The sequence below is a fragment of the Cynocephalus volans genome, chromosome 6 (assembly GCF_027409185.1).
Source record: "Cynocephalus volans isolate mCynVol1 chromosome 6, mCynVol1.pri, whole genome shotgun sequence".
Classification (NCBI taxonomy): domain Eukaryota; kingdom Metazoa; phylum Chordata; class Mammalia; order Dermoptera; family Cynocephalidae; genus Cynocephalus; species Cynocephalus volans.
The window spans coordinates 156,548,627-156,557,771 of NC_084465.1; the positions used below are offsets into that span (position 1 = coordinate 156,548,627).

At 46.4% G+C, this 9,145-nt stretch overlaps 2 pseudogenes; both read left to right on the forward strand.

Moving 5' to 3' along the window:
* The first annotated feature begins 1,666 nt into the window (after positions 1-1,666).
* On the forward strand, positions 1,667-5,922 carry LOC134381100 (protein Shroom3-like; annotated as a pseudogene).
* A 2,412-nt stretch (positions 5,923-8,334) lies between these two features.
* On the forward strand, positions 8,335-8,940 carry LOC134381101 (double homeobox protein A-like; annotated as a pseudogene).
* The last annotated feature ends 205 nt before the right edge of the window (positions 8,941-9,145 follow it).

Sequence of the window (9,145 nt, forward strand, 5' to 3'; positions counted from 1 at the left end):
TGCACAAAGGAATGAAAATCACCAGAAATGGTACGTATGTGAGTAAATATGCAACATTTCTCTTATTATTTAAATGGCTTTTAAGATAATTACCTATTTGAACAAAAACATTAACAGTATAGTATAGGGTTTATAACACGTAAAAACAAAATGTTTGACAGCAATAGCACAAAGGTAGAGAGAGAAGGAATAGAAGTACACTATAGTAAGATTCACACTGTATGTAAGTGGTACAATAGCTCTTGAAGGTAGTCTGTGATAAGTTAAAGATGCACATTGTAAACCCTAAAGCAACCACTAAAATAACAAAACAAAGCATTATAGGTAATAAAGCTAACAAAGGAGAAAAAGTGCAATCACCAGCAATACTCAGTTAATTCAAAAGAGGAAAAGGGAGACAAAGAACATATAAACTAGAGGACAAATTAAAAAATGAGATATAAAATATCTATAAATATAACTATATCACTTACATTAAATGTAAATGACCTAAACATTCTAATTAAAAGTAGAAGTTGGATATTGGCAGATGGGATAAAAAGAGTAGCACACAACCACATGTATATGATGCTTCCATGAAATGCACTTTAAATATAAGACACAAATAGGTTAAAAGTAAAAGGACTGAAAAGATACCACATTAACCCTAATCGGAAGAAACCTGGAGTAGCTATATTAATATCAGACAAAGTGGATTTCAGAGCAAAGAATATTATCAGGGATAACAGAGTTATTTCAGAATGATAAAGGGATCTATTCATTAGGAGGACATAGCAATCCTATTAGGTGTGGGCATCTAGTGACACAGCTACAAAACAAATGAGGCAAAACCAGAAAGCACAGCAAAGAGAAGTAGACAAATTCACAATTATAGGTGGAGTTTCAACACCTTCTCTCAATAATTGATAGAAGTAGACTGAAAATCAGTAGTATACCGAAGACATGACATCACAATCAACCAACTCGACCTAGTTGACAGTCACAGAATATTTTAGCCCCAGACAGCTGGAAATATATTCTACAAGTGCACACAGAATATTTATCAAGATAGACCACATGATGGGCTATAAAAGCCTAAATATATTTTAAAATAGATGCAAAATATGTTTTCAAGCCACAATGGATGTAAATTAAAATCAACAAAAGAAAAACATCTGGAAAATCATCAAATAGTTGTAAATACCACACTTTAAAATAATCCATAATTCAAATAAGAAAGCGAAAGGAAAATTAGTATTTAAAACTGAATGAAAATAAAACATAGCATATCAAAATTTGGGGGATGATGCAAAGCAGCACTTAGGATGACATTTACAGCACAGAATACCGATATTAGGAGAAAAGAAAAAAGATCTCAAATGAATGATCTCATTCCACCTTAAGAAACTATAGAAAATACAGCAAAGGAAACAAAAAGTAAGCAGAAGGGGGCAGGTGGGCGTGAAGCTAGGAGGTGTGGTGGTCAAGCATCCCGCACCCTCAGTGCCCCCTACGCCTCCTCGGAGCCAGGGCAGGGTTTGAACTTGGCTTCGGCCTGGAGTACCCTGCAGCCCAGGTGCAGCGGAGGCCCAGCGAGCAGCGATGAGATGCACGTGCAGACCCCGGCCATGTAGATACTGTTGCCTCTAACTCCTTCAGCCCAGAGCACCTCACCTCTGGCCCCCAGCACAGGAAGGCAGCATGGTCAGGAGGCATTAAGCTTTGGCTGAAGCAGGGTGACCTCACTCGTGGCACACAACAAAATTTGGGAAGAACCAGCCCAATGCCAACATGATGCAGATATCTCAGGGCACTACTGGCCCTCCCCGGTGATATCTCAGGAGCTATCATTGCATCTCCTCTCCAAGTATGACCATGCTAATCCGAGGCAGAGCCCTGACCACTGCAGCTCCCAGGGGAGCATGGAGGGCCTGGAGTCCAGTGGGGAATACCCACCCTACCGTCTTCTTTCCCCTGCCAAGAACACCAGCAGCACTGACCAGCTCAGCCACTTCCATAACAAGAGAAACTCAGCTTACAGCTCCTTCTCCGTCAGTTCTAGCATCCTAGAGTATCCACCCGCTGGCATCTCTGGCTGGGAGCATTCAGGCTCCACGGACACTATTTCTGCTCGAGGTGGCCTCCTAGAAGGGACGAAGCAGGCAGACATTCACTACATCAAGACAGTCTATGATACCCAGAGGGGAGTCACAGCAGAGGATGAGGGGAGCTCTGCGGTCCTGCTTCTTCAAGGTAGGGAGGCCCGAGCATCAGCACATGGTCACAGCTGTGACAAACGGTATAATGGTCCTTGGGACAAGGGAGCTCCACCCCCATCCTGGAATCAGCAGTGCCCCAGTGCCTTGGGGACTGCCACTTACAACCTGCCTCCTAAGGCCAGTACACCCCTGCCCCCAGCTCGGAGCAACAGTTATGCAGCCTTTCCGTACCATGAGCAGCCCAGCTCCTGGTCTAGCCTTGATCAGAAATGGTTCTGCCAGCCTCAGGCAGACTCTTGAGCCTCCCTGAAATCTCCATTCACAGAGGAACAGCTGCATATTGTACCAGAGAAGAGTCCGGAGAACAGCCCCCCAGTGAAGCCCAAGCACAATTATGCCCAGAAGGCCTAACCTGGCCACCTCTGCTGCTGACCAGCGTCTGCCCTGCACCCTCCCTGAAGCCACACTCCGCCCGGGTGCCCCAGCCTCCTGTGAGTAACAACGGTATGCTCCACCCTGCACCGGCCAAGGAGAGTGGATGTACAGCTCCTTGGGGAGCTTGCAACAAGACGGCTACCTCTGATGAGAGTGGGAACCAAAACGGATCTAGCAGGCCTGGGTTTCTACCAGCCCCAGAACATGACTCACTGTATGCAGTGGAGAGGAAACGAGAAACTACAGCCAAGTGTGTCCCCTACAAAATCCATTTTTGTTCAGTGCCTGAAAACGAAGAGGATACCTCCCCGAAGCCTTCCCAAGGCAACAGCGCACAACCTAACGAGAGAAAGTGCATCCACAACAGCAGACCGTGTTCCCGGCACCACAGCCTCAAACGCCCTCAGGCTCAGGCCTGGCATGTGAGTGAGTACAAGTGATTGTCCAGGTCCTCAGAGCCCTGGGAAGATATTTCCAGAAGACCACAATACCAACCTCCAGCAGAGGATTGAAGAAACAGACTAGCCCAGGGCTTGTCCAGCAACTTTGGCAAGATCAAATTAGCCTTTTCACCTCTCTAGAACATTCCCGTGAGTCTAAGGAGACAACGCGACCTGGAGCTAGGAGGGGGAGCGCAGGAGGGTTCCCCGGGCGGTAGGCCCACCTGTTGAGTCAACACAAGGGTGGAGGACCCTGGAAGGAGATTGGTGCCTGGCCACAGGAGCCACCTGTACCGGCCAGCTCCTATCCAAGGCCCAGGGGGAGAAGCCGTGGCTCCAGCTCCTTCCACGGTTCAGACCCAGGATAGGAAGAGCCGCGTACCCCGCCGCACCAGCAGTCATCCGGTCCGGGCAGAAGAGGCTCATTTCGACTCGACTCCGGGATCTGCAGCCGGGGGCACCAGCAGCCCGCCTCGGCCCACGTGGGGTGGCCGCACCCCGAGGCATCGGCGCCCAGCCACGCTGTGCAGAGAATGGCGACGGAGAGGATCCCCAGACCTGGAGGGAGCTGCTCTGCGGAGCTAACGGTGGACCAGGAGGCACCTAGGTGTCCTCCTGAGGTCCAGGTCATCTCCTGCCGCAGACAGGAAGCGCCAGGACGTGCTTCTGGAGAAAGACAGTGGCTTCGGTCCTGTGAAGGACCCATGTTATTTGGCTGGCTCTGGATCTAGGTAACTCGGTTGTTACCACTCATACACCGTCCTAACTCTTGTTGGGGTGGTTCAGGCTGCAGAGCGGTTGGTGGTTCCTCAGTTCCCGGTGAATATCCTGGAGCCCTGGACCATCAGAGGCAAGCCAGCAGGAGGCAAGCCAGCAGGACACCTTGTCCCAGGCCACTGCTGGCAGGAATGCGAGGGCATCTCACAGACCACCACCACTGTGCCCTGACCCCACTCAGCTCCTCTCTGCCTTCACCCATTCCCTCTGGCTACTGCTTATAGGTTGCCATTGACCAGCAGTCTGGAAGGGATGGTCAGGCAGGGTGACAGCGTCTTGTGCCCTACACCCCTGCAGTGACCCATAGAAGGAACCGTCACACTTTGACCCAGCCTGCCAGTCCAAGAGGCTGTGAGTTCAACAGCTCAGAGCACCGGGTAGAAGAGGAAACAAGGAAGAGAGTCTTGCAGCCTCAGTGGCTGCCTTCTTGCGTGAAGTGGGCCCATGCAGTCAGAGAGTACAGCCCGCCTGAGGAATCCTCGGCGCCTGAGTCTGTAAACCTGAAGCACTCCAAAAGCCAGCAGAGTGCTCCAAGTTCATGCAGCACTTCTGGCCCTGAAGTGCCTCTTGGGGCCCCAAGCACTCCAGGGAGGAGCTCCCTCCAAATATCCCAGTCGGTTCTGCTGGCCTCCCCACCAACTTCAGATGATTACGAGGATGAAGTGTTTATGAAGGACTTGCACCCCAAGGCCACGTCCAGCACCACATTTGAAGCTCTTCCGCCACCCCCACCTCCTCCACCTCCACCGAGCCAGGAAACCCCAGTGAACAGTGCTGATGACTTTCCTCCACCTCTTCCCATGTGGACAAGGGGAAGCTGCTGGACAGAGAGGATTAGGAAGGGCCCTGCGCCAGCTCCAGCAACTTTTCCAGGTGACAGTAGCAAGGGAAAGGCACATGCCCGGTTCAGTACTGGCTTCCAGACCCTACGCTCCTGTCAAGGGCTCAGAAGCCAACGAATCCAGCCCCCTCTCCATCATGGGTGCTCGGTCCCATTGCTGGGTCTCTTAGCAAGCAGCCAAGTCCAGGGCAGCCCCCTCCCATCCAGACCCAAAGCCTCATCCATGCTCCAATCAGTGAAACTCAGGGTATAGAAAAGGAAGTCAGTTCTGATCCTCAGAAGACCTCAGAAGACATCAGGACGGAGGATCTGGCCAAGGAAATTGTCCACCAAGACAGACCTCTGGCAGACACTTTGGATCCAGACTCCAGAATGAAGACAACTCTGGACCTGATGGAAGGTTTGTTTCCTGAGATGTTAACTTGCTGAAGGAAAACAGCTTAAAGAGGAAGGCCGTGCTGAGAACTGTCAGCTGCTCAGGATATGAGGGCGAGAGGAGTTAAGACAAAGAAGCAGTGGGTATGCCGGTCAGCTGCCCTGCCTACGACAGTGTGTCTGCACCCAAGGCCGGACTCCCGAGCAAAACCAAAGACACGCCAGAAGAGGTGAGTGAGGAAGAAGAGCAGGTGGATGTCAATGAAAAGAAGGCTGAGCTCACTGGAAACCTCCAGAAAGCGAAGGGAGTCCGCTCATGGATCAAGCTCAGTAATGCCTGTGAGGAGGGCTGGAGGCTCTGCTCAGTGACCTCGACAAGCCCAATGAGTTTGACAAGTACCAGATGCTCGTGGGGGACTGGGACAAGGTGGTGAACCTGCTGCTTTCCCTCTCAGGGCACCTGGCTCGTGTAGAGAACGTCCTTAGTGGCCTTGGTGAAGATGTCGGTAATGAAGAAAGGAGCTCTCTCGAGAAGAGGGAGATCCTGGCGGGGCAGCATGAGGATATGCGGGAGCTCCAGGAGAACCTCGATTGCAGGCAGCGGGTGGTGCTGGGCATCTTGGCCAATTATCTGTCAGAGGAGCAACTCCAGGATCACCAGCACTTTGTGAAAATGAAGTCAATGCTCCTCACTGAGCCGAAAAAGCTGGATGACAAGATCACACTGGGCCAGGAGCAGGTCAAGTGTCTGCTGGATTTCATGGCCAAGGCTGGAACCCTTGCTCTGCCCCCAGACCTGCCTGGTGAAACAGCTGCTGTGGGGGATGTACTTTCAGTGGTGTTTTTCCAACATTAACCTCTCCACTTTAACCTCTTCTAAAATATCCAACCAGAAGATCACCATTTCTCTCCACACTATTTGACCTGAGAAACGTTTCAGTACAAACCACCATTTGAAGTATCTAGGTTTTGGAGTTTTTCTGGATAAATGGAAAAAAATTCTATCCAGGAAGAAGCCCATGTTTTCCTTTTTGCCCTTCATGATTGATCTTTGAGAGCTTGAATGCTGCTGGAAACTTATGCCTTTCTATTATTACTTTGGAGTAGAAAGAAAGTTAAAGAAACTGTGAGAATTGATTGGAAGGTTTTGATTGATCATCTAGTTTTTAGCAGGCTGAGGCAACATGGACCAGTGTGTGCAACCCTCAGGAATGTACCCACAGTGGCCTTCCTTGCTGGTGGGCTGTGTATGTGGACAACAGGGTACAGGTACCACTAACAAATGGTCTGCAGCTTAAACTCTCTAAAAGACACACACACGCTGAGAAGAAAATTGTAAAATCTTGGACATTGTTCCTTATATTTTTTAAAAGAAAAAGATCATTATGTTTGTGTGCTAACTTATTTGATTTTATTTTGTGGTAAATGTAGACAATTGTGTTTGAGCTTTATATTTTGTGAAAACCTTAATGAAGTGATGAACTCCAAAGCAGGGGCTGGGGGTGGGGGGGATTAAGCAGAAGAAAGGAAATAATAAAGATCAGAGCAGAAATCAAATAAATGAGAAAGAGAAAAACAATAAAGAAAATGGACACAAATAAAAGCTCTTTGAGAAGATCAGTACAATTGATGATCCTTAAGTCACATTGATTAGGGAAAGAGAAAGAAGACACAAATTACTAATACTGGAAATGAGAGAGAGAATATTAGCACAGAACCCCCAAAAAATGAATTATAAGGGAATATTGTGAACAACCTTATGCCAATAAATTCAACAACTTAGATGAAATGGATAAATTTATCAAAAGGCTCAAACTACCAAAGATTACTCAAGAAGAAATAGATCATCTAAATAGCCCTATATCTACAAGGGTACTTCAAAAAAACAAAATAAAATTGAAAGATAATATAAATCCATGAAAGTTTTGAAGTACCCTCGTATTACAGAAATTTATTTTATAATTAAATTCTTCCTTTTTTTCTCCGTATCCTAAATGGGATCCTGCAACAGGGAAAAAAGGGGGGGGAACACTAGATAAAAATTAAGGAAATACGAATGAAATATGGACTTTACTTATTAATAAGGTATTAATAATGGTTCATTCATTATGACAAATGTACCATATTACTGTAAGGTGTTGTGATAGGGGAAAGCGGATATGGGGTTTATGGGACTACTTTGCCGGTTTTCTGTAAATTGAAAACTGTCAAAAAAAATTCATTTTTAAAGAAGGTAATAAAGAGCTCGGTACTCCTCCCCACCGCACACACCGATGCTTCCTACAAAGATAGCTCCAGGCCAGGGTGACTTCAATACCGAATACTTAAGGAAGAAGTAATGGCAACTGTACACAAATTCTTACAGAAAACTGAAGAGGAGGAAGATATGCATCTTAAATCATTCTATAAGGCTGGCATTTGCGAATGCCAAAGTCTGGCAAGGACTTTATAAGAAAACTACAGACCAATATCCGTCATGATTACAGGTACAAAAATTCAAAATAAAATTTCAGAATATCAATTCAGCAATGCTATTGATCTTCATAATTCAAGAATTCCATATTTGCCAGTTTGCCTGCTCACTAGAATTTATTTGTAACCCTCAAACAAGTACTTGTGACACTCTTGCAGTCCTTCACAGACACGTGCAGAGTGGTAAAAGACTTATGTCTCCCAGTGTGCATATTCCCAGCGTGGGCTGAACAAGCTGAAACTCTGTTTTCTTGTTTCACCTCTCATACTGTGAACAAGTGTCCTTCGTGCAGTATATTTAGTGCCATGCTTTAAACATTTTCGTGCTTTTGGGGGGTGGTGATTTCACTGTTTAAAATGGCTCCCGAGCATTAGTGCTGAAGTACTGTCTAGTGTTCCCAAGCGCAAGAAGACTGTGATGTGCTTTACAGAAAATAAATGTGTATTAGATAGACTTCCTTCATGAGGTATAATTCTGTTGGCTGTGAGTTCAATGCTAATGAATCAATAACACATATTAAGTAAGATGTCTTTAACCAGTAATACATAAAATGAGACTATTTATCTGTTGATGAAAACATTGTGACCAGAGGCTTACAGGAACCCAGCCCTGTATGTCCCCTAAGAACAATGATTTAATGCTCTCTAATTCAGTGTTTGTGGTGACTTCATGGAACATAACTACCCAAATTTATCTAGGTTCAATGCAATCCCTATCAAAATCCTAGAAAGATTTTGTAAAAATTGACAAGGGAGGTCTCCCTGACAGTTGCTTAGACACCAGGACTTTTCCAGCATGGCCCAAAACAACTGTCTAAATGGGACTGTATCAACAAATCATAGTTACACCAAATTCACAGAAGGTTAGTTGAAAATTCCCCTCAGTGCTTTCTACCAAAAACTTACCCAAGTTATGCGACCAAACGAAAACTTGCTTTAGAAATCAACACTATAAGAGTCAAGAATCCAGACTTGGTTTTACAACCAAAGAACTAGGCAGAAAAGACCAGACTTTGGGGAGACTTTAGGATCAAGCCAAGACTATGAACAAGATCGCCTTGAAAAATAGACTCAAAATAGAGAAGCCGGACTGTGTTGTAGCAACCACAGCTCCTCTCAATTACACGCCCTCATCAAGGCATTTATGAACAATCCTTGCACTGGGACTGATTTCAGAGAACAACTTGCCAAAGAAATTGGAGTTCCAGAGAAAGATTCCAAATTTAGTTTGAAAATTGAAGATCTAGATTACATGTCCAAAGGAGAAGAAAGCTGATGAGTCCTTGGAACAGCAAGACCAGGGACAAGATGTCTGAAACAGAGTTCAGGGTATAGAAGATACGCTAAATGGAACCAGCCTCACCAGCAGCTCTCTTATTTCTCTGGAGCCAGAGTATGGTAGACACAGTGACAAACTCAGTGTATTTGATGTCATCCACCTGGGCCACACTATCTCTCACCGTCTTCCTGGGATTCTACCCTTTGGCTAAGACTGCAAGCTAAGTTTTCTGGGGATGATAAACAGGACTTCAGGAGGCAGAGACGGGTAAAAGAGGCACCACCCAGCCCTCCTGACCCAGCCTGGCTCCGGAGTTCAGCAGACTTTC